General features: G+C 41.2%; 1 protein-coding gene across 9 annotated transcripts in view; it reads right to left on the reverse strand.

Moving 5' to 3' along the window:
• tacc2 (transforming, acidic coiled-coil containing protein 2) overlaps nucleotides 1-25,952 on the reverse strand; it is a 204,879-nt gene that overhangs the window by 109,692 nt on the left and 69,235 nt on the right. For all 9 annotated transcript variants that reach the window (XM_059947778.1, XM_059947781.1, XM_059947784.1 and 6 more), the window contains 4 exons: nucleotides 23,349-23,480; nucleotides 21,799-21,894; nucleotides 15,610-15,744; nucleotides 11,594-11,719 (listed from right to left, as the gene is read on the reverse strand). The gene's annotated coding sequence lies outside the window, so the exon portion shown is untranslated. The remainder of the gene's footprint in view (nucleotides 1-11,593; nucleotides 11,720-15,609; nucleotides 15,745-21,798; nucleotides 21,895-23,348; nucleotides 23,481-25,952) is intronic.

Below are 25,952 nucleotides of genomic sequence, written 5' to 3' on the forward strand. Positions count from 1 at the left end.
GACATGATAAATTCGGAGTATTTACATTCTGCAATCATTGCAATGCAAACATCGTTTGGGAAACGCTTCTGTGAGTTCAGAGAGGAAAAAAACACATTATCCTTCCCAGTCACTCCCCTAAGCATCGATCCATCCCTACTGAATATGACTGCATTGTCAGGTGTGAGTCAACCTGACCAAGTATGATAAATATTTTAATTGCCTATTATTTTACGTATATTCATATGTTTTCATTGTTCAGTGAAATAGTCCTTTTATTTTTCAGGTTGACAGCTGGCTGACGTTATTTTTGGTTTGCTGCTGGTGGACAATTTAAGTTTGGCGTTTTTCATAAATACAAGAAGGACTCAAATAGACGTTGAGTATTTTACTTAAAAGTAACCTTCAACCCAACGTCTTTTTTTCGGAGTTCAAAATGTTTTTGTTGCATGCAGAAATGTAATTTCGTTTTCTCTGCAGGAGTTCATCAATTTCATAAATGCAACACATTATAGTTTGTTTATACATAGCATAAAGGCAAAACAAAACATTGTATGCAGTGTTATTTCATTTTAAATGTCAAACGGGTTTTGCGGCTCCCAGTGTTTTCTTTTCTGTGGGAAACGGGTCCAAGTGGCTCTTTCAGTGGTAAAGGTTGCCGACCCCTGCACTAGATGCAAAGCTACCTTACTGCCAGAGAACATGACAGAGCACAGACTGAGTACTGCCAATGAAATGCTCTGACTTGCTGATGATTGGAGAGTAGGCTATTGGGGCAGTAAGTAGCAAACAGCAAGAACTCAGCGGGAGGAAAGTAATTGTCAATATCTGGCAATAATTAGGTTGTATTTGGCCTGCTTCTTGTGCTCAGGACATACCTGGCAACTTTCCATATGGTTGGGTTGATGAGTTTGGTATAATGTAGGTGGGCAAGCCTTGCTCTGGAGATTTTGTTTCTGCTAGAACATAGCTAGTGAGATGAGAGTGGGCCCAGAGTTAGTGCAGTGTTCCTTGTAGATAACCTCCAGTCTCCCTGATAACTACATTGGTATGAAGTGCGCTGGGCTTAAGAGTTTTGTTGCTATGGAGCAGACTGGACATCTTTTTGAAAGGCACCTAAAAAATGGTTGATGAAAAGGGAATTTGAAGGTCCAAAGTTCAAAGTACATTTATTATCAAAGTATGTACAAATTGTACAACCTGGAGATTCGTCTCCTAACAGGCAGCCACGAAATAAGGAAACCCAAAAGAACCCATGAGAAAAAACATGCAAACAATAAACACAAACAAATAGTGTTCTCAGCTGAAGTCCACAGAGAGTCCTTCTCCAGACCCTTGGTTCAGCATTGAGCCGAGCAGCAAGCTGAATGGGCCCCGACAGCCTGTGATGTTTACAATCTGGCCCCGCGCCTAAATCATCATTCAAACATTGGGTTCAGTCATTCCTGTGGCCCCGCCGCCTCGATTCAGCCTGACTCTTAAATCGTCATTCAAACATTGGGAACAGTGGCAGCGATATGCTCTGGCTCACGGGCCTGGACCACACTGCCTCGATTCGGCCTGTACCCGACCTTCTCAATTTGTCCCGGTTCCATCGTTACCCTTTGTGCGCAAACACTGTCACTGCACCAGCAGAATGCGGAGGAAACGATCTGCAATCTTTGTCAGACCTGTCCAAGTTTATGAACCAGGGAATTAGAGAACGCATGTGAAGTGATAGTCTCTGCTGCTTAGGAAAACTAGCTCCTGGTTCAAACCAAAGCTACGTTGTGGATGATGAAAGAAACCAGTCAAGTGTCCAGTGAAACTCCAGCAAAACTTCTGTCCCCATGGCCCTGAATATTGCCCCTTATGGGATATGAAATTTACACTAATTTTTCCTCGTTAGTGTGCTGCCCAGTACAATCCTCACTGGTTTAACTTGACACAAACCGCATCATTTTTTGTCGTATGTTTTGATGTACTTGTGACAAATCTTTAAAAAAATCTTTAGTCCTTTTGTGTATTGTTGAGTTAAATAAACACTTAGCAACAAAATGCTTTCAACTACATCTTGCTAAATCCAGTAAAGGGTGGAAATACTGGTTTCCATGGGCACCAGATGCAGACTGCGTATGTAGTGGTTACCTAGTTGCTTAACCGTAATGAGGTGATACTCCAGAACAAAATAATTGGCAGGAGTATGACTGTTATGTTAAATTTGTGATCTCAGCCATTCACTGATTAAACAGATGGGATTGAGTAGCTCCCACTGGAATTGCAAGAACTGAAAATAATTCCATGTTAAAGAAAGCTGTGTTTTAAAACCCAGGTACCTCAGTCACGAATGACATGTTAAAGTTATATATTTCAGGGCACGATGAATTTTTTAAAAATACACCATTCTTTGAAATAAATTTAAGGAAATATTGTTGTTGATTTTCTGAAATCTCTGGATGTGTTCATTATGACATGTGACCAGCTCTGCATATTTTTATGGGTAAGATTTCCTGTGGATAATTAAAAGCACAAAACACTTCAAATTTCACATTGATTCAATATTCATTTAATTTGTAATAGTTACGCTGTTTCACTGGTAAACAGATCTACTGATCAAATGCAGAAGTAAAAGGATCTGTACAACATAAACTATAGGCTTAAAAGACAAAGCAAATTCCCAGTCCATTCAGATCTGTGTAGCAGTTTTGATATCAGAGTGAATATGGATCATATTATCATAGTTAGAATTATTTTATATACACAAATCAGGCTATTTAATCCAAGCCAAAGCATTAGAAAGCATTGCGCAGTTTATAGATAAATCACAAACCATTGAAATATATTCCAAAACAGAATTTCAAGGAAATGAGTGAAAGTTATTGTACAATCAAGGCTGATCAGCTGACACACTCACTCCAGGGGTCAGGGCTGATCAGCTGACACAGTCTCACTCCAGGGGTCAGGGCCTGCTCAAATTAAATGAAGGATGCTTTGCCTTACTATGATTTTAACTCTTTAATTACTTTGGCTGTAGCTTTGGGCTACAATTATTTATGACTATTCACAATAAAAAGGCATTTTGAACTTTTTTATTACACATACATCATTCTTATGTGTGAGATGTTTTACACATTCACTGAGAAATTTGTTTACATCCGTTACACCCAAAAGAATGGATTTTCAAAGCTGCTGTAGTGTATTTTGAAAAGAGCTCAGAGAGTCTGTGTCAAAGATACAATAGTATTTCCTCAGTCTAGCACAACAACTGCTCATTTTGGCACTGGTTGTACTCATTTCCGCACACTGCACTGGAAATACAATTGTTGTCCCTCTTTAGTCAGCATTTCTACTATTCCTCAGAAAGAGAGCAAGAGGCAGTGTTAACTGGACGCTGGGAGTGGGGGTGGGAAGTATAGAGAAGTATTCAGAGTGGGATGATAACCTTTATTAGGCCTGGTTTTGTAGGGTTGTGTATTTGTAAAAATAGAGGAAGTTGTTCATTGTCCATTCTAATTTGTGGTTAATGATTTGATCAATGTATTAAAACTGATGCTATAAGAGATAAAAATTTACTTTTCTCTTGCACCATATTTTGAAAACTGAAATTAATATTGCAATATCAAGTCAGATTTTCCTGCTCTTTCTTCCCAGTCTCTAAAGGCGTTAAAAAAGAAACATTTTCAAGACCAAACACAACAAAGCAGCTGTCTGAGTACATTTGGACATTACACCCACCACCTCAAACACAGCACCAAATGTTGGATTTCCCTGTCAATGTTGCTCAGTGTCAGACTCTGAGCCTCCAGCTGGTTTCTGAGATTCCTAATCCCATGTTTTTGTTTTCAGAACTTCATGAGTTATGTGTGTATGGGTCTGGAGAACAGAAACAGACACTTAAATAAAGGGGCAGAGTTTGCTTTGAAAATAACGGTATGGCTCACATCATAAATGGTGCCTTTGTATCCAAATGCTACAGCATTTTCCAACAGGGTCAGATATAAGTTTTGTGATAACTCTGGGAAAACGGAAGGCTATCTATAACATTGTACTGTCACTGGATAAGCAAAGGTACCATATTATGCATTAAGGACTGAACTAGGTAATAGAGAAGTTACTAATCACACAGCATATGTACGTTGAATCACTTCACAATGAACGGCATCGAGAAGGTATAAATTGATCATTCTGGGAAGCAGCAGAGTGGTTAAGGAGAGACATACGTATCTATTATCCTTCAGAAACAGCTTACCGTCAATGAGATTTACAGGAAGATACTGTATCCTGCTTGGCATTGCTGCCTGCTGCACCTCCAACAGAGTCCTTTGGTCAGCATCCAGGGACCACCACTCATTGATGTTTCACTCCCTTAGCCCTGGTACATCTCCTGGTGGTGGAGCAGTGACAGGAATGTCTCCCTGCCACCACCCTGCGGCTTTCAATGGAGCTAGTCGGCCCCCCCAATTTCTGTCCTTACTCCTCAGCCACAGCCAAAAGCTGCCCTTTTCTCCCTCTTCAGCCACCTCTGGCGAACCTCCTGAGCCTCGCTCCAGTCACTGCCATATCATGGAGTGACTTCATCAGAGTGCTTTCAAAACCCTGGCATCCCACCTTCACAGGGTAGATGACGGCTCACAAGTCAAGCTTCCGTACACTCAGCTGCCAGGCCGGAGTACTTCAGCCTCTTCCGCTCATGGGCAGCCTCCACTCCTTCCTCCCCGGGACAGTTAACTCAATGAGGTCTTTCTTGGCAGCCATGGACTATAGTACAATGTCTGGGTGGAGACGTATTGGTGATTTCTATGGGGAACCGTAGCTGACTGCCGAGATTTGCCTTCATGTTCCACTCCTTGCCTGTGGAGAGGAGTCCGAAGGGAGCTCTTGGGTGGGTGCATCAGCGATCTTACCAGCCTTAACAAATGGGATGAGTTGTTTCTCGCATCCTGCCTCCAGGTCCCTGTGATCTCCTCCAGCTTCTTTAGGACCTGGTCCTGCCCTTGGGACAACACAGTCTGATTGCAGCACAGACTGATGCAGAAAGTCTCTAACTTTTTGGACAACCTCCAAGCAGAGGACCCAGACCAACATTTCTTACAGAGTTAAAGGCCTGTTTATGACACCTCAATCACTACGAACAGTCCCATCATCTCTAAGGGTCAAATTAAGATCTCTGCTTTGCTGAATCAGAAGTGGAATTGGACAAGAAAACTAGAAGCTGCATTTCCTGACCCAAAACCGTTGCTGCTGGACTCATTTTCTTATACATTACGCATCAGGCATTGGTACCATACTGCAATGCGTAATCTTACATTGCTGATACACTTTGGTCACCCTGAAGGTACGAGGGTGCCAGAATAAAAAGGTGTGGCAGGGGAAGGAAGGGAGCTAGAAGGTGAGAGGTGAAGCCAGGTGAGTGGGAAAGGTCAAGGGCTGGAGAGGAAGAAATCTGGTAAGGGAGGAGAGTGGACCATAGGGGAAAGGGAAGTGGCAGGAGATCCAGGGGAAGGTGATAGGTAGGTAAGAAGAGGTAAGAGGCCAGAGTGGGAAATAGAAGGGTGAGGGACATTTTTTAAACCAGAAGGAGAAATCGATACCCTTGTAATGGAAAAGCTTGGCTGGAGGTGCAGCTTGTCTTGCACTGAAAGTGTTCGGCTAGGGTGAGCTCTGTTCCCCTCACCTTTGCTGCATCCAGTGCTCATAAACAATTTTTGCCATTACCTGGAGTGGATCAAAGTACATTAAAATTGGTTTCTGTGAGGGGGGAGTCGTCGGAAGAAAGCTGCAAGGACAGGAATGTTTCTGCCTGGTCCTTCACACACTAATTACAGGCATCAATGTTATTGTGAACAACGTTATTGTATCCCACCCAGCACATGATGCTGTGAGATGATTGGGCAAGAATTGTGTGGCAATCTGTTCTACCAATAGGCACGGACAGCGATTCTGCCCGAGGTAAAATGATGAAGATGAGGTTTATCTCTTGTGTTGGTTAGTTCACGATCTGATAGACTCAATCTGGCAGCTGTTTCATTACCTTACAGAGCATTCCCCTCACAGATGCTGTTCAGCCCAGTGAGTTCCACCAACAAGCTGCAGTTGCAAGTTCTCTTGTGCAAGAGTCTATTTCTCTGATGTTTCATAATGTATAAAATTATGAGGCATATTGAAAGTGTGAATGCATATAGTCTTTTATTATTTATTTATTTATTGAGATAATGCATGGACTAGGCCTTTCCAGTCCTTTGAGGTGCAGTGCCTAGCAATCCCGATTTAACCCTTGTCTAATCACAGACCAATTTATACATGGACCAATTAACCTACCAACCAGTACGTCTTTAGGCTGTGGGAGGAAACTGGAGCACTGGGAAGAAACCCACGTGGTCATGGGAAGAACAAACAAACTCCTTACAGCCAGGGTCGGGAACTGGACCCAGGGACACTGGTACTGTAAAGCATTGTGCTGACCACTGCACTACTATGCCACCCTTTTCTCAGGGAAGGGGAACTAAGAATTCCAAGGCATGGCTTCAAGGTGAGAAGTTAAAGATCTATCAGGGACGGGGGGGGGGGGGGGGGGCGCAGGATGGAGCAACTTCACGGAAAGGAGGGTGCCTATTTAAAAGTTACAAGAGGAAGTGTTTGAGGCAGGTATCATAATAACATTTAAAAGACATTTGGCTACGTCATAGATGGGAAGGATTTAGAAGGATATGGACCTTAGTTGGCAAGGATCAGATGTTTTAAAGAACCTGCTTCTGTGTTCTACTAAAGGAGGTGTAAGGTGCTCCTTCCCTCTGCTAGCCTGCAGGTCGCCCTTGGGGAAGGTGTAGCTCCTGCTTATCTCCCCCCCCCACCCCCAATCAGGCTCACGTGAAGCCATGGAAGCAGGTGGTGTATGGTCGTATGAGCAGCTGATGCATATCATAACTCCTGGTTATGCAACCATTGACACCAGGCAATCTCTGAAGAGTATTGATAATGGCTGGAGTCGCCCGTCTTGTAAAGACACTGCCCAGAAGAAGACAACAGCAAACGACTTCAGTAGAAAAATTTGCCAAAAGCAATCCTGGTCATGGAAAGTCTAGGAACATCCATGTCATATGACATGGCTCAGAACGCAATTACTGTATGACTCCTCTAGTGCACTTGACAGGAAAGAAGAACATACTGTACCTCAAGATCACTCACTAGTGATGTTCAGGAACAACCTGACCTCTACGAGTGAGTAAACAGGCAAACTGGTCAAATTTGTGAAAGGCAAAAGCAGTTATTATGAAGCATAACTCTTGATAGGTAATGTTGATTAACAGACCAGGATAATCTTGAGACTACAGATGTTGGTTTTATAGTTTTGTTGTTAACAATAACCTTTGACCTTTTTGACTGTTGTATGCTTTTGTCATGGAGCCATGCAAAACAGAACCAGGCCTTTTGGCCCATCATATGCAGCAAGTACCCATCTATACTAATCCCACTGATTACCACATCATCTGTAGCTTTCTATGTACTGGCATTCGATAATTCACGTAGAAACATAACTGTAAGAATTTCTGCATATATCAGTCACTCAGGCAGTGAGTTACAGATTCTAACCACCTCAGGGTGAGAATGTTCTTCCTCAAGTAACCCCCAAAATCTAAGCCCTCTTGTTTTAGATACCTCTGCTGGAGGTTAAAGATCCAATCATTTACTCTATCTATGTCCTTCATAGCTTTGTATATATTAGGCACGACCAATCTCAACCAGCTCCATTCCAACATAAACAATCCCAGCCTCTCAAATCTCTCAGAACTGAAACACTTTATCCTGGACAATATGCTGGTGAATCTGTCCCTCAGTCCTCACCCTCTCTAATGTAATCATATCCTTGTTATACTGTGATGACCAGCCTAACAAGGTTGTATAACATTGGACGTGAACTTGAAAGCTCATTTATTCTATACCTTAACTAATGAAAGAGAGTATCACATGTGCTTTCTTCACCATTTCATCTACATGTGCTCCCATCTTCAGGGACCTTTGAACTTGTACACCAAAGTTCCTCTGTTGTCCAGTACTCCTTGTGGCCCTGTTGTTCAACATGTTTGTCCTACTCTCATTAGTTCACCTAAAGTGTATCATCTACTTAGCAGGATTAAATTCCACTCATCCCTATATATCTTAGCTATTGATTAATATTCCTTGGTATCTTATGACTATCCTACTCACTGTCAGCAATGCTTCTGATTTTCATGTCATCTGGAAACTTTTTAATCATACCTTCTACAGTCAAATCTATGTTTTCAAATTGAGGTGGAAAGAGATATGACAAACTCAAGGCATTTGGACTTTACACATACAATTGCACTGACACCATGTATGTTGTACTTAACACAGCACCATCTAATTGACAAGCAGGTAATCATTTCTAATAATATTAGTAATAACAATAAGTTAGCTGTGAATACAGTGTACTAAAGACCATAAAACCAGAAGACATAAGAGCAGAATTAATCCATTTAGCCCATCGAGTCCACTTCGCCATTCCACTATGGCTGATCCCGAATCCCACTCAACTCCATACACATGCCTTCTCGCCACATCCTTCAGTGCCCTGACCGATCAAGCAATGGTCAACTTCCGCCTTAAATCTATGCACAGACTTGGCCTCCACTGTGGCAGGGTATTTCACAGATTTACTACTCTCTGGCTAAAAAAATTCCTCCTTACCTCTGTTCTAAAGGGTGACCTCATGTTGGGTGACTTCCCAGTTGATCAGTACTTATGCTTCAATGCCATTTGACTAAGTAAAATCAATTCCCTTATTAAAATTAATTTCTGAAAATTACATTTACTTCCTGCTCTGTTTAAACAATAAAAAGCTCATCTTTTCCACATTCAGTGTTATTATCCTAACCCCATGTAAATGTGAATATTGTCATTTCCTGCCAGAATTCTACGCCTGAAACTGGCTTAAATTAAGTCATAAGCAACATTTTTTTATAACTGCTACAAATGAACACTATCACCCCTCCTAGGCTCCCTGCAGCTTCTGGCGGGTTTTACCACCTCACAACCTCTCACACTTCCCTTCTGCTGTGAGCAATAGTGCTGCACCCTCTTTAATTCCTTCTTTTAGAAAACTAATCACAGTATCTTCAACAATGGTTTTCCACTGCTGCACACAATCCAATTTCTCTCAAAAATAAATCAATGCTGTTTAATTAGTGACTTACCACAGGGATGGACAGTCCGTGATTTTTTGCTCTAGGGTCCAGACGTTAGACCTGCTCTAATGCCTGGTTTGCATAATGGCACCCAGGACCACTGGCTTCCATTACACTGATGAAGCTTGCTTGAGCACGAGTTAAAGAGGACTTCCCCAAAGTGGCCTCAGTCTGGTACATCTGTTCCCAATTTACACTCCCAAGTTCCTGCCTAATAGCATCATAATTCCCCCACCCCCAATTAAATACTTTCCCATACTGTCTGCTCCTATTCTTGTCCAAGGTCTAAGCTTAAGGTCAGCAAGTTATGGTCACCGTCTTCAAAATGCACGTCCACCTCACCACGTTCATTGCCTCATACTAGATCCAGTATGGCCTCTCCTCGATTCGGCTTGTCTGCATATTGTGTCAGGAATCCTTCCTGGACACACCTAACAAATTTTGCCCCATTTAAACCTCTCGCAGTAAAGAGGTGCCAATCAATATGAGGAAGGTTGAAGTCTCTGATAAGATTCAAGTTCATCTTATTTAACACTGGGAACTGAAACCAGATTCCCCCTTGGTAGCACAACAGTATTACATCTCAGAGTTTGGTGTTCGATTCTGGCGCGTGTATAAGGACTTTGTAGATTCTCCCCATAAACGTGTGGGGTTCCTCCAGGTGCTCTGGTTTCCTCCCATAGTCCAAAAATGTATTGATTAGCAGGGTCATTGTCCTATGATTAGGCTGGAGTTAAATAGGTAGTTTGATGTGCAGTCCTGGATCTCTAAATAAAATAACTAAGTTCATGTGATAATAGAATTTAACCACTAGAGGGCGCATCCAACACATGAAAGAAGAGGTGAAAGCTTGAACTCTGGCATATTTCTTTAAGGATCTCCTTAGTTATCTAAATAGAAGTGCAATACATTCACACGATCCTCCGGAGGAGGCAAACATGAATCTATATTCATAATAGAATTAGTATGTGCACCGAACGTGAATAACATGCTGAATGCCAGATCACATGTTCGGAGTGTAACATTTCTGTGTTTACTGCTTTAACATTCTACTCTTCACATTCCTCGGACATCCCAGGCATGAACAAGCACGCAAGCAATGATACTATGGATAATCTCCCTGTCCTCCGTCCAGATGGGCTATCAAAATAAATCTTCAACCAACAGTAGCTGAGTTATTTCTTTTGGCTAATTTCAGAATTCTACTCATTTCAGACATTTTAAAGTTTGAGTCACCTCTGAGTTAATTCTAAAGTATGAAGTGACTCAGCGAGTATGCAAGACACAAGCGATTCCTTGTGACAATGAGCACAACTGAAAAAATGAGTGGCAGCCACACTAAGGAGGAGGTGCTGAAGAATGAAACACCAGCAAAACACTTTTAGAGAGATTTTTGGAGAAGACAACGGAAATGTTGCGGCAGCCCGTGAATTCCCTACATGCTGCTTTCCAGAAATACGATCAGTATACAACTACAACTTCCATGCACCAAACTGTGAATCGAATGACCTTGCTGGGCTGGGTGTGTCTGCACCTGTGCCACCCCTGCCCCGGCACTTCTGTGCCACCTGCCCCATACCCCTCCTGCAGTGCTCCGCCTGCATCATTCCCAAAATACTCTCCTCCCACCAGATTTACAAACTTGCTCTCTGCTCCATGTTGACAAATACAGTACTGTGCAAAAGTCATATAGGCACCCTAGCAATATCTATGTGCCTAAAACTTTTGCACAGTCTCTATACGATGGGCACAGAGTGAATTGAGCATCGGCTATACATACTGGAGTTGTTGGTCAATAGGACATGTATTACCTATTCAATAATAATGTCAGTTTTTTTTGTGTTATATTCATATTCCCGAGGTTCAGCAGCTTATATTAACCACTCTGGGAAGCATTTGCCTTAACTTTTCAAAGAAGCTCCAAAGAGCAACCTTCAAGGGTGTTCTTTCCTGACCCAAACTCTTCAGCCAGGAGCTCCAGTACAGTGACTAATAAACAGTTTGACGTTACTCACTGTGGCACAGCACAGTTTTGCCCTCTGATGTCACTAGCTGTTCCAGTCACGGTACTGCTCAGCTTTCCAAGGTGGGCAGACCTCTACTGCCAATGAGCAGCGCTGGGAGTGGTGATGGTGTGAGGCAGTATATAAATTTACTATGTGCAGTCACCACTTTAAGTTGGTCTTTTGTATGCCACTCGAGTAATGGGTGTGTTCTAGTTGCATATCACAGTACCCAAGTCTATTTTTGGATACTATCCAGTTTAAATCCCCAACTGTTTTCTCAGTCCTCAAGTTCAGAATGTACTTGTCAGTCACATTCAACACTAAACAATGCCAAACAGAACCCTATTGTTATATCCACTCTTCTAAAAAAAAGAAAACTGCAGTCTCCGGATAATCAAGTTATAAACACTATTTTGCGCCACATACCTCACAAGTTCTTGAAGATCTGTTGCATCAGGCTGAGGTTTGGTAATGCCTTCAGGTGAAAGAAAAGGTGATTCAGATGGGAAACAAGCATCTATTGGTTCTTCCGAATCACGAGACCCAGGCACACTGAAAAATGTGAAACATAAGAAGACAGCTCAAACAGTATTCTGTTTTAATTTGACTAATGTCAGCCTTCAGAGCAGATGTTGTTACAAATCATTCTTATACTGCACAACAAAGGACAATGAGTGAACACACAGTAAGCCCCAGTTATCACAATACAACTTAAGATACTTTTGTTCAGACATTTACATATCTCAAAACCATCTTCTTTCTACCTTGGTTACTACAGATCATGTTCAAGCAGAGGTAGTTAAATATGAAGTCTTACTGTATTTTGTCTTCATAATTATTTCATGCAACTTACTTTGAATGCAAAAAAAAGAGAAAATTCTAAACTTTAAAACCAGGTCTTTAGTATTACCACATAAGACTTTAGAACTGTACTGTAGTAATTTTAAGTATTGTACTGTACTGCTGCTGCAAACAAAAACTAATTTCATGATACGTGAGTAATGATAAACCCGATTCTTTATTGCAAACTGAGAGTGGGAAGGGGACAGGGAGAGGGGAATCATGTTTGGGAACAGGGGAAGGCAGAGAGGAGGGAGCAAAGAGAATCAGAGAGACATTCTGTAATGATCAATAATCCAACTGTTGGAATCAAATAACCTTGCCTGGTGCCTCAAGGCTTGGTGAGTCTGCACCAGCATCACCCCCAGCTTCTGGCACTCCTTCTCAGCCACCTGTCCCACATCCCTCCCATGGTGCTCAACCCTCACCATTCCCAACATGCTTTGCTCTGCCAGATTTACAAACTCGCTCTACACTCCACATTGACAGATAAGGTACTGTGCAAAGGTTTTAGGCACCCTAACTTTATATATTACCACAAACTTCTGCACAGTCTTGTAATTAGATAGTTTCTGTTTAGTACAGATATCACTAGACAATATCTGGAAGTTAAAAGTATTTCTAGAGATTACCCAGTGACATTTAGATACACATAGATGTGAATGCATGGAATGCAACCCCAACGTGTTAAAACCTTCATCACTGCTTTCTTTTCCACAATCAGTGGGAACACCTAATTCGGCTGGAGATATTGGACCAAAACCATTCAGATGGATTAGGATTTCCAATTTAAACTGGCATTAGAAGGGACAGAAGAACTGGAATAACAAACTGCTGCAACAGGAGTTTCATAGATCAGGTGAACTTTGATCCTTGAATTAAATTAATTTACAAAGCACCTCTTAACAATTTAGCTGACTTTCACATATTGTGTACCTTGTTTCAGTTGTACAGTGCAAAGACATAAAATTACTATATTAATAAATAGTGCAAAAATGGAATAATGAGATACTGTATTGTTTATGGGTGCATGGACCTATCAGAAATCCTGAATTGTTGAGTGTGACTTCCCAATGGTAGTAACAAGAAGAAAGAATATCTCGGATGGCGAATGTCCTTAATAATGGACGCTGCCTTTGAGCAGGCCCTGAGGTCATAATGCTGTGCACCATACATCAATAGAAATAGGCAAGACTCTCCCCAAACTTCTAACAAAGTAGAGCCGCTGAGATGCTTTCTTTGTGATTGCAATCAATGTGTTGGACCCATGGCAGAAAACCAGGAACTTAAAACTGTCCACCCTTTCTACCGCTGAGCCGTCAATAAGGAGGAATGCTGTGTCCTCCTGACTTCCCCTTCTTGCTCTACAGTCAATTCCCTGGTCTTACTGACACTGCGCGCAAGGTTGTTGTTATGACGCCACTCAATCAGCCGATCCATCTCACTCCTATGCTCCTCCTCGCTGCCATCTGAAATTCTATCAACAGCAGTTGTGTCGTCCGCAAATTTATAAATGGCACTTCCCATACAGTCATGAGTGTAGACAGAGTAGAGCAGAGGGCTAAGCATGCCTCTTCAAGGTGCTCCTGCGTTGATTGTCAGCAAGGAGGAGATGTTATTTCCGATCAGCACTGTCTGTGGTCTTCCGATAAGGAAGGCAAGGATCCAACTGCAGAGGGAAGTAGAGATCACAAACAAGACACAATCTGCAGATGTTGGAAATCTGAGTGACACACACAAAATGCTGGAGGAACTCAAGCAGGCCAAGCAGCATCTATGGAAAAAGTAGAGGCACGTTTTGGGCTGAAAGCCTTCAGCTGGACTGGAGGAAAAAGGCCGAGTAGATTTAAAAGGTGGGGGTAGGGGAGAGAGCAACAACAGGTGATGGGTGAAACCTGGAGGGGGACGAATGAAGTAAATAGCTGATTGGTGAAAGAGATAGAAGGCAATGAAAGAAAGAAAAAAGGGGGGAGGAGCAGCAGAGGGAGATAAAGGGCAGGCAAGGAAATAAGATGAGAAGGAAAAGAGGAGGGGGAATGGTGAAGTGGTGGGGGGGGTGATTCAGGGGCATTACTAGAAGTTTGAGAAATCGATATTCATGCCATTAAGTTGGAGGCTACCCAACCTGAGTGTGGCCTCATCACGACAGTGGAGGAGGCCATGGATGGACATATCGGAATGGGAAAGGGAAGTGGAATTGACATGGGGCCACTGGGAGATCCCAAATGTTCTTGTGGTTGGAGCGTAGGTGCTCAGCAAAGCGGTCTCCCAATCTACATCGGGTCTCACAGATACACAGTGGGCCACACCCGGAGCCCGAACACAGTAAATGACCCCCCAACAGGCTCACAGGTGAAGCATCGCCTCATCTGGAAGGACTGTTTAGGGCCCTGAATGGTAGTGAGGGAGGAGGAAGTAGATGCCCAGCTTTAGAAGCTTGTTGATTAATACTGAGAAGATGATGGTATTAAATGCCAAGCTGTAAACGATAAAGAGCAGTCTGAGGTATGTTTTGCTGTTGTATTGTAACACTATTACAGCTCAAGGCACCTGCATTCAGAGTTAATTTCCGGCTCTGTAAGGAGTTTGCAAGTTCTTCATCCTGTGACCACATGGGTTTCTTCCTCCAGGTCCTCCCACAGTCCAAAGATGTACTGCTTAGTAGGTTACTTGGTCATCGTAAATTGTCCTGTGATTAGGTTCAGGTTAAATAGATAGTTTGCTGGGTGGTGTGGCTCGTTCAGCCGAAGGGCCTATTCCATGTTGTGTCTCAAAGTAAAATATCAATACTATTGTCCAGCTCTCAGTTACTGATACCAGTTCATTCTGAATTTCTATTAAATATGTTTGTCTCTTATTCTAATAACAATGCATATAAACTTGGGAATACACTCAAGGCCACCTCAGTATGTACTGCCTGTTCTTAATAAAGTGGCCACTGAGTGTACTTTCATGGTCTTTTGTAGCTGTAGCTCACCCATTTCAAGGTTCAACTTGTGATGGGTTCAGAGAAGATCTTCCACACACCACTGTGGTTATTTACGTGAGTTACTATCTTCCTGTCAACTTAAACTAATATAGCCATTCTTCGCTGACCTCGTTCATTAACAAGGATAATTTTTGCCCACAGAACTGGATGTTTTTTGTGTTTTGCGCTGTTCTCTGTAAACTCCGGAGACTGTTGTGTGGGAAAATCCCAGGAGGCCAGCAGTTTCTGAGATACTCAAATCACACCTTCTGGCACCAACAAACATTCCACAGTCAAAGTCACTCAGATCACAGTTCTTCCCCATTCTGATGTTTAGTCTGAACATCAACTGAACCTCTTGACCTTGTCTGCAGGCTTTAATGCACTGAGTTGCTGCCACATGATTGGCTGATTAGATATTTGCATACATGAGGTATACAGGTGTACTGAAAAAGTGGTGACTGAGTGTATTTTAAACATTATTTGGAATATAAAGTATTTTCTGAGAACAGGCTGTCTCAGTGTTAGAAGCATTATCCTTCCCACCTTATTCCTCTGCCTCATCCTAGGTGATGCTCGTATGATTTCAAAACAATAGTTTACCTCATTCAGTTGCTACCTTTGCACTACATACCTTGTGTACTGACTTTGCAGACTTGTCTCACTGGATACCTCGACTTTCTCATTGGATTGTAGAACTGTAAGTGGCAGAGGTTCAGGAGCAGTGGGACTCCCTACAATGCCTTCACCATCAGAAGGCACAGCAACGCTGAAAATAAAAGAACTTGAGTCAACATTTCTTTGCACGTATTAAGTCAAACTACATCACCATTTTTCAGTATCTTAAAGCTTTCTCTGAATTAACAAAACATCAGTGACAAAACCATAATATTAGCTCATATGTTGGAGAGTTAATGCACACCTTGCCTTTTGAAATTGACACATCTTGGCTTTGTTCAGTTCCAGCTTTTGAAAAATTCAAACAAGAATATCAGTTTGGTTCCTGTTGTCTATGATCTGATAATGAAACTCAGTCCTTACAGGGTCCATTGGTGCCTCCAGGTGGTAAGATTTAATTTTATCACTTTTCTTATTGTGGAGTAGGACTGATGTTTCCTACTACACATTTGTGCACCTCTCCTAAATAACCATTAGCACTTTCCCAATGCAATACCCTGTATCCACCTTGAAGTCTCTTCTTGTCACTACGCTCGAGTGCAGAGTGGGTGACACTGAAGCGGGTCGATAGTTCACAAAACTTTAATGCGAACAGTGTTAAAGAAAAAATAAAACAATAAACGCTGGGCCAAACAGGGTCATTAACTAAAACTCTCAAATGGGAAACAAAGCCTCTACTGCGGCTGAAAAGAGCATCTAAATATTAAACGAACACTGCTAGTCTTCAGAGTCAGTTGACTCGACAGTCCAATATCTCAGGCAAGGCCGATGCAAACAGGCAGCGAAGCGTTACTGTGCTCTGTCCAAGCCTCGACAAGCACTACAAAAGCAAGTATGGAGTTAAGTACTACCACAAGTAAATAATTAATTAGCTGACACATGCAAATTCACAAGCGCATTTGCCTTATCTACTGTGCTGCCAAATCCGTGGTTGTGACACTTCCTATTGTCTCAGCCCGCAGCAGAGCCAAACAATCTTCATCCTCACCAGGAAAAGGTGATCTAGCTTGGTCTATAACTGACTCTCATTCTTTAGGAATGAAAGTCATTGAAGATTCTTATCAGTGCTGTTGTGTCAGTAACACTGCCAATTTAACACTCTCATACTGATTTCATGGTTCCCCTTCTTACTGGTTTGTTATACCAGCCCACAACAACTTATTTTCACAGCTACAATCCCCTACTACTCATAAAATGGAGACAGCAGGCCAATGTTGTGGTGTGAATATTTGGGGCACATGTCCAGGAAAGTGGTTAGTAATTGGTGGAGTATAATCCTAGTAAAGAACATTTCTCTCCTGTAAATGGGCAATCATCTTGTATACGTAATCCCCTCGAAACTGCATGGGATTAATTGGAGAATTGAAGGTTGGATTGAAATGTGCAATACCGAACTTGGAAACGCAATGGAATTGTTTTACATTTAATATACCTGGTTAAAAAAATTATAGTAACCAAGTTCATATCAATTGTCCAAAGTATAATCCTGGCTTGGAATTTATCCCCAGTGGTTAGCACCAAATATGCCACAGAGTCAATGGAATGGACTTGGAGAGAGTACAAGCCAAGCTACAATAAAGCAAATTTAGTACTGCTCACTGAAAATGAATTTCTGAGTAATAGCAGATGGAGTGATTTAGACAATTACTTAGCAACTTAATTCATTCAAATCCCTTTGCAGATCCTAAAACCTACTCCCATACAAGCATTTTGCTCCAACCTAAGTCATTATATCTGGCTACTGCCCTCCTGTTGCAGACTCTTTAGAAATCACTGTGATATCCTGAATGTTTTCTTATGAATGTATTATCTGGTACCCTAAATTATATTTACAATAATACCTATATCTGCTCCAATAAATACAGAATTCCCTTCAATCATCACACTAGAATAGGTTAGGACTTTATTCCTTGGAATGTAGAAGACTGAGGGAAGATTTGATAAAGGTATACAAAATTATAAGTCGTATAGAAACGGTAAATGCAAACAGGCTTTTTCCACTGAGGTTGGGTGGACTGCAACTAGATGTCATAGATTAAGAGTGAAAGTTGAAAAGTTTAAGGGGAACATGACGGGAAACATTCACTCAGAGTGTGAGTGGGGAATGAGCAGCCAGCGCAAGTGGTGCATGCGAGCTCGACTTCAACATTTAAGCAAAGTTTGGATAGGTACATGGATGGTAGGGGTTATGAGGGCTATGGACCCAGTGCAGGTCAATGCAAGTAGGCAACTTAAATGGTTTAACATGGACTAGATGGGCCGAAGGACCTATTTCTGTGCTGTACTTTTCTATGACACTATGACTGCATGGTTTTCCCCTTGAGGATCACTTACTCCTTGTTGGTACTCATTACAAAGAGCAGTGTCATAGAGTAGTGTTCAGGTAAAGAGTTAGAACCTAATTCAACTACAGTCAGTCAAAACTTAGCCCAATTTAGACACAGGTTTTTAAGGCCAGGTCTAGTTGACTCATGTCACGCAGCCAAAATACAACTAAAATATTGAGCCTGACTGCTTTTATTTATAAGGAGTCTGCCTGGCCTGGTCTATACAGAGCCGAGCAGGCTTCTACTTTTTGGACATGGGTTACATTGAGCTTGATTCAAATAGCCAGGCTCCATCAAGGTTGCTTGACGGGTTTTGCTGGCAATCAAATTTTTTTCAGCATTAGGAAAGTTCTGCTTTCTATTCAGATAAAATGTTACACGATCCAATGACATTCTGATAGCTCTTCAAAACGTTATTGCAAAGCAGACTGCAACAGAAAGTTGTCACGTCCCATTGTGAACATGTGCTTTGCTCCCATGGCCACAGTCATCTTGTTGAAAAGGATGTCACAGGCAAACCATTCACCAGTTCCATAGTAATAATAGTTTTATTTAACAAATGGTTTGTTATAGAAACATAGATCTACAGCACATTACAGGCCCTTCAGCCCACAATGTTGTGCCAACCATGTAACCTGCTCTAGAAGCTGCCTGGAATTTCCCTACCACATAGCCCTCTATTTTTTTCTCTTAAAAGAGTTAATGTTTCTATTATTGAAGCTTTTCTACCTTCTTTCCCACAGAGAAACCAGACTGGAGATGCAATTTTAACTATAGTTTATTTAAATTTTCCACGGTTTTTGTCTTCGTGTTTTATGCAATTTCAGGAATGAACCTCTTCAATGTAAAACAATTGAATCGGTGGTGAGGAAGGCAAATACAATGTTAGCATTCATTTTGAGAGGATTAGAATATAAAAGCAAGGATGTAATACTGAGGCTTTATAAAGCACTATAGCAAGGTCTTACTTTGAATATTCCGAGCAGTTTTGGGCCCTTTATCTAAGAAAGGATGTGCTGACATTGGAGAGAGTTCAAATGAGGTTCATGAAAATGACGCTGCCATTGAAAGGCATGTCATATGAACCTCATATGACATATGAACAGAGCATTTGATGGCTCTGGTCCTGTACTCACTAGAATTCAGAAGAATGGGAGGAGGGGAACCTCATTGAAACCTATTGAATGTTGAAAGGCTTTGATAAAGTTGAAGTGAAGAGGACGTTTCCTTTGGTGAGGGAGTCTAAGACCAGAGGAAACACCCCCAGAATAGAGGGATGTCCTTTTAGAATGGAGAAGAGGAGGAATTTCTTTAGCCAGAGGGTGGTGAATCTGTGGAATTTGTTGCCATAGGCAACAAAGTCATTGGGTATATTTAAGGTAGAGGTTGATAGACTCTTGATTGTTCAGGCGTGAAGGAATACAGGGAAAAGGCAGGAGAACGGGGCTGAGAGGGAAATGGATCAGCCATGATGAAATGGTGGAGCAGGCTCAATGATCCAAATAAACTGATCTTGCTCCTATAACTCATGGTCTTATGGTAAAACAAACACGCAGAAATTCATCAGAAATAAGGAAAAGCCTAAAACATTAAGTCTATTTATCTCTCCACTGATGCTCCATGATCCAATAATTATTTTACAGATTTCCAATATCTATTGTACTGTGCACTATATTAACAGATAAATCCACATTTATCTGATTAAAGACAGTTTAATAATATCCCTGGGCTTAATTCTATCTGCTACAGAAATCTGAGGATTACTTGGCATCCGTGGGAATATTAGCAGAATGTACCTAGGACTTTGTAAACACACATAGTCCATATACTGTACACACATTAAACATCAGAATGAACAGGTGTTGCTGAAGAAATCTCTTTCAAAATGGTTTAAATTCAGGCTACTGTACTTTCTATTTATTAAAGACACTAATAAAAATCTGCTGTTCATTTCTGAGGGGGCTTTCACTTTCAGAAGGATATAATATCCTGCCTTTGGACTGGGGGAAAAAGTTTCAACAGATACCAGTGGCATTCCAAAAAACCAGCACACTACGTTAACACTGTGCGTTCGGTGGTGTATCTGTTCTCTATTTGCTTTGTATTCTGTGTTGTGTGCTTATTATGTTTATTACGGTAACTAGTCACATGAGCGTGGTAAAAGCGAAGGGAATAAGTTGCGCATTCTTGCTTATTCCGTGGCAGTTTGTGGCTCGGGACCGGCAGAGGTCATATCTTTGCTGACCACTTGATATTGCTCAATAATGCCTAATTGTATGTTTGCTAATCACTAAGAAAGGAAATATGGAATTCAGCTCTTTGGAACGATCATTTCATTGGAGCGGAGGATGTGTCATGCAATTATCACAACTCCGTGACGGTCATAGTCGAGCAGCAACTGTTTTGACTTTGGACTAGTGTTTGCCGCTACAGGCACGTTAATAACTTGCCCTTGCGGTATTAAGCATTACAAATTGAAATGGGCACAGATTTTCCAAGCAACAAAAGAACAGTTGCCTTGACAGCTCTGCACCAGGGTGGCATTTGGGGCCCATAGGTTCTGCCCTTACTCCTTTTATTTCAAACTTCCAGCACTTCCCAACATTTTATTACATCTATTTCTCCAGTACTTTTTACTATCATTAACACCGGAACAAATTCACTTTCCATTGTCTTGTTAGATTGGACTCATAAATCTGCCAATATTTATGACTGAAGTAAAATGCAAATTGAGCACAGGATTTCAGCACTCAGAAGTTAACATTAAAAGACATGAAAGATAATTATCAGTAAAGAAGATAGGAATATAGAAAACCTACAGCACAACACAGGCCCTTCAGCCTACAAAGCTGAAGGTGGCATGCAACTTGGACAGCATCCTCTTTTCAGACACTACCGTCAGAGAGTCCAGTTCCACCCCCACAACATCACTGGCCTTACGAATGAGTTTGTTGATTCTGTTGGTGTCTGCTACCCTCAGCCTGCTGCCCCAGCACACAACAGCAAACATGATAGCACTGGCCACCACAGCCTCGTAGAACATCCTCAGTTTTGTCCAGCAGATTTTAAAGGACCTCAGTCTCCTCAGGAAATAGAGACGGCTCTGACCGTTCTTGTAGACAGCCTCGGTGTTCTTTGACCAGTCCAGTTTATTATTACAAACAACCTTGGAGGTCAACCGGCGGGGAGGGGTTGCTACCTCCCTGAAATGAGGTTTTGCAGTGTGCGATGTCTGAAATAAACCTAGCAGCAAAGCAATTCCAAATGACCAGAGAAGGATCTTAACAACGCTGTTGCACAGGAGGAAGAGATCTTGCAAATTATGAAGCACAGTAATGCTTTTAACAGAATGTGTACTGGCAACCCTGTACCAGCAGATGAGGTGGAGTTTGTTTGGAACATATGACTCACAGTCCATTGTACGGCAAAACAAAGTTAACTTACTCAGAAAACAATGGAGGAGTCAGAAACTACACCAGTCTCTCCTGGTAACAGGGAATTGATCTGCCCAGAATATATAGTTATTTTACCTATTTTATATACCTTGTGTATAATCAGCTTCATTCGATTACAACACTGCTGTCACTTAGTTTGATGGAAATGCAAGTGACCCAACTATCTCCAATTTGTTGGTTAGAACATTGTTGATAAATTAACAAGTAAGGAATATATTAATGACTGAATAAAATATATCTTGATACAAGGCAGAAATGAACCTGCATCGAGTAATAGTTGGCAAGATATGAAATCTCAAATAAGCATAACTTCTATTTTGCAAGTTGACTCATAGAACACAACCTTGTAGCTGTTTGCAATACCTTTTCACAGTGTCTTCAACCCCAAGAGCATCTGCATTACTGATAAGTAGAGAAGGAGCTAGAATCGACTCTGCAATTTCACTACTGGAAGTATTTCTGGAAAAATAGAGGACAAACGCACATAAGGCAACACAGTATAAATTCACAGGCATAAATCCTCAAGTATAATATTTCATCAACATTAATTGACTCATTTAATCAAAGTCAAGAGCAAAACAAAGACCTTTAAAATAGTTAACTCATTGTAAGTTCTAAAGGAAACAAAGAAATGTAATTTCATAGGAGATATGCCTGTTGTCCACTGCATGGTGCAAAGTTGGGATGATAATTCCCTGTAGCATGTCATAAAATATGATGTACTGGAAGACTGTATATTTTGCTAATTACCACTAATATTTAATCTCTCTCCTGCTGGAGAGATGGAGTACATTTTTTTTGGAGTCCTAATTATCTCCAGTGAAATAAGCTTCAGTACAAACACATCAGTTTCCAAGGTCAGTTATTAGGCCATGGGAATGGAGCACCTAGACCAGGGGTTCCTAACATTTTTTATACCATGGACAAATGCCATTAAGCAAGGGGTCCATGGACTCCAGCTTGGGAATGCCTGGCTTCGATGATAGATGTAGAGTAGATTACTAAAGAGGAAGCCTAGGTGAAATTATAGGTTCCTGGAAATTAGTGTAGTGATATTCTTGTTTGTTTTGCCTGAGGATGCCTAGTATTATAAAAGCTGTGAAAGATGTTCATTGTGATAAAATCGTCACCTCTCACGCAAGAACAAATAAACAAAACAGACACACTCTGTAACTGGTAATCCTTTTTTAACTCCTGATAACATTACTGTTTGCCTGGTAGCTTTATATCAACATTCAATGTGACTATTTATTTGCAGACACTACCAAAGGCTGAAAGGATCAATTTCACAGAAACGCAGCATGATTTAAAACAGTGACTTGCTGCTCTCGGAACAGTGAATTATGACTGCGTCTGAGATCCATCTTTAGTTTTTTAAAAAATTTTTAAATAAATATAGCAGTAGCCAGATTATTCTGCAACACATAGTAATTCCTGGATTTCAGTAAATCTTACATTTCTATGGAAGTGCAACGAAGACAGTAGGTAGCAGAGTTGTCTAAATAAAACAGCATAAGATTAAAGTAAGGAGTTGGAAGCTTAGAGCAGATCTGCAGAAGATTTCACTTTCACCTGGTGGTGGTTAGAATCTGCAACACAAGGAGGCAGAGACTCTCATTACATTTAAGAAGTCTCCACATGAACACTTGGAGGCTTGGAGGGCTGAGGGCCAATTGCGAGAAAGTGGGATTAGTGTAGACAGGTCATCATGTTCTGGTGGGCCAAAGAGCCTGCCTTCCGTGCTCCAGAGGCTCCCAGCCTTTTTTATGCTATGGAACAATACCGTTGAGCACGGGGGCGGTGGAGCCCAGGTTGGGAAACCCTGCTGTGCTTTGTGACTCTATGGTCCTATGAAAGTCAACAGTCCCCTCCCATAACAATAAAGCTGTCCAGAGATATTTTGCACCACATACTTTGGCTCTGTTTGGAGGTTTGTAGTATTCGTGTGTGACTCGTCAACACCATCAGATTGTGGAGATGGAAAAGGAGTCGTAGATGGGATAAGATGATCGATTTGCTCTTCGCTGTCACCAGGCACAGAAAGACTGAAATTGAAAAATTTAAAACAATACGTTTTAGAACATGCTTTTTTAAATATTTGCTGTTTTCAAATCCCAAACGTAAATAAATGACAAAAATAAAGTATAATAATCTAAAATAATTTGGGTCTAAAAAACACATACCACTGAAATAACAGTCAAATATTTTCACAAATTTGTGAGCAACAAGATCTGAATGCTTGAAGATAGCTTCATATTCTTAGCAATATTAAAAGATACCCATGAATTAAACTAGATGTAATTACTTAAAAATTACTCATCATACAAGTTGGTCTAACGATTTAAACGTTAGATTCTCAGATTTTGAGGCTTGCCACTTCACCTGCTGCCCTCATTTTACGTCGCAAAGGTCGGCAGATATTGCACGGCAGGAACTCTCACTCGCAGTCACTGAAAATCTGTAGGCTACATATGGTTCACTTTCCAGTTGAAATGATTTTGTGTTAAAATGTACCGAAGATGGCCATCCACAGTCACTTGTGCCTTACTAGTGGTGGATTATCATCTTTGCTGCTTGACCAATAATCAGGAGAGACAGGTTTAATGCAGAGTATTGCACAAATGCTGTGAAGAAACAAATTTATGGGGAAGATTTTAAGGAATTATCCCCGGTGTCCTTCAACGACCTTAGATAATAGAAAAATCATAGCCACAGCCAGTGGAAAGTGAACCAACCATATGTAGCCTACAGATTTTCAGTGTCTGCGAGTGAGAGTTCCTGCCGTGCAATATCTGTAAAGGCAAGCCTCAAAATCACATCCAGTCAACTTTGTCTCCTGTTTGATACCATGGTCTGCTTAATCGTTCCACATTGGCTCAGTTTGCTCAAATGAAATCCAGCACCATTAGCTCCACAACGTGAGTTCAGACACCTGAACCCAATGCACTCCAGTGCTGAATTAAACTACCAAAAGCACTACTTAATTTTGTGGACGTTGCTACTCTTCAGTATTTAATGCCCTGGACCAGTTCATTTAACCAGCTATTCCTGCAGTTTTAAAAGTCACACCCACTCCCAGAGTCCCTTCCTTCCCCACCTTCTGGGTTTCTGGATTCCCTCTTCCCCATTCTCATAGTCTCTGGCCTCCCTTCTGCCCGTTCTCAAGGTCTCGTGTCTCCTCGGCCATTCCACAGACTCTGGCCTCCACCACGACAGAATTATCTCTTGCCACGGTTCTATATGATGTAACTCTGTCATGTGGGTGAACCCAGAACAAGTCCTAACCAAATAGTTTGATAAACACAGCCAATTCCAGCTAAGATATGCAACTGGCTAAACTGGTTCTATTAAAACACATGTTACTGACTATCTGAAATACAGTGGATTCCAGTTAATTGAGTTATCTATTAATCAGGGAAGCCATTTATTAGGGACAACTCTTAAAGAACAAAATCAAATCGAGAAAACAGCCAAAACTCCCTTATTTAATTGGGACAATGTGCCGCTTAATTGGGGTGGGAGACCGTTGCCAAACAGGCTCTAACTAGCGTCAGACACATGCATGACTTGTGGCCATCAGACACTACAGCGTGCTTAGAGCAAACTATTTTTAAAAAGTGTCACTTGTGTGTGCTTGTGGTCAAAAAGCACACGTTCCACCACACATCTATAGAAGTTTGCCAAGGTTTTTGATGACACGCTGAACCTCCGCAGACTCCCAAGGAAATAGAGGTGCTGTCGTGCTTTCTTTGCAATAATATTTGTATGATGTCTGCACAGATTTTGTTCCTTTATAGTCAATCAAAAGAACACATCAGCATACAGGGGATGAATACCTCCATTGACAGCATTTAGTAACTATACACAGTTTTATAGTACCATACTAGTTTTGGTAGTGTTTTAATTAGTTCTGTATTTCATTTAAATACATATTTGTCATGGCAGCAAACACTGGATGAATTCATCTGCTGATAACTATTAGGAACTAATACACAGTGTTATGGTACTGTACTGGTGTTGGTAGTGTTCTAATTTCTTCTGTATGTTTGTTACTCAGTTAAACTGTAGCTCGTCTTTTTTTTATCTTTCTAACTAATCCAGAAAACTTTGTCTAATTGGGGCAGCCACTGAATTGGTCCAATATGTACAGGTCCCGATATGTCCCAGTGAACTGGAATCACCTGTATTCCGAAACCAAACCAAAGATCAAGGATCTACTTTGGTTGTCGGATACATTGACGTGCATTAGGAATTTGCTGTGGTGTGTTGGTGAGGGTGCAACACGCAGCAAAAAACAATAATCTTCAACAATTATGAAGACTAATTATATAAAAAAATAAAGTTAGCAGTTAAAATAAGGAGAAAGAATAAAATGTACAGAAATACATAAATATCAACATATATTTACAATGTAAAGAGCATTATAAAATTAACACAGTTTCAAAAGCTATATTTGCAAATTTTTAAAACAACAAAAGCCCTAACACTCTTAAGAATAGTTGAACACACTCAAAGAA

The sequence above is a fragment of the Hypanus sabinus genome, chromosome 22, assembly GCF_030144855.1.
Source record: "Hypanus sabinus isolate sHypSab1 chromosome 22, sHypSab1.hap1, whole genome shotgun sequence".
In the NCBI taxonomy this organism is placed as follows: domain Eukaryota; kingdom Metazoa; phylum Chordata; class Chondrichthyes; order Myliobatiformes; family Dasyatidae; genus Hypanus; species Hypanus sabinus.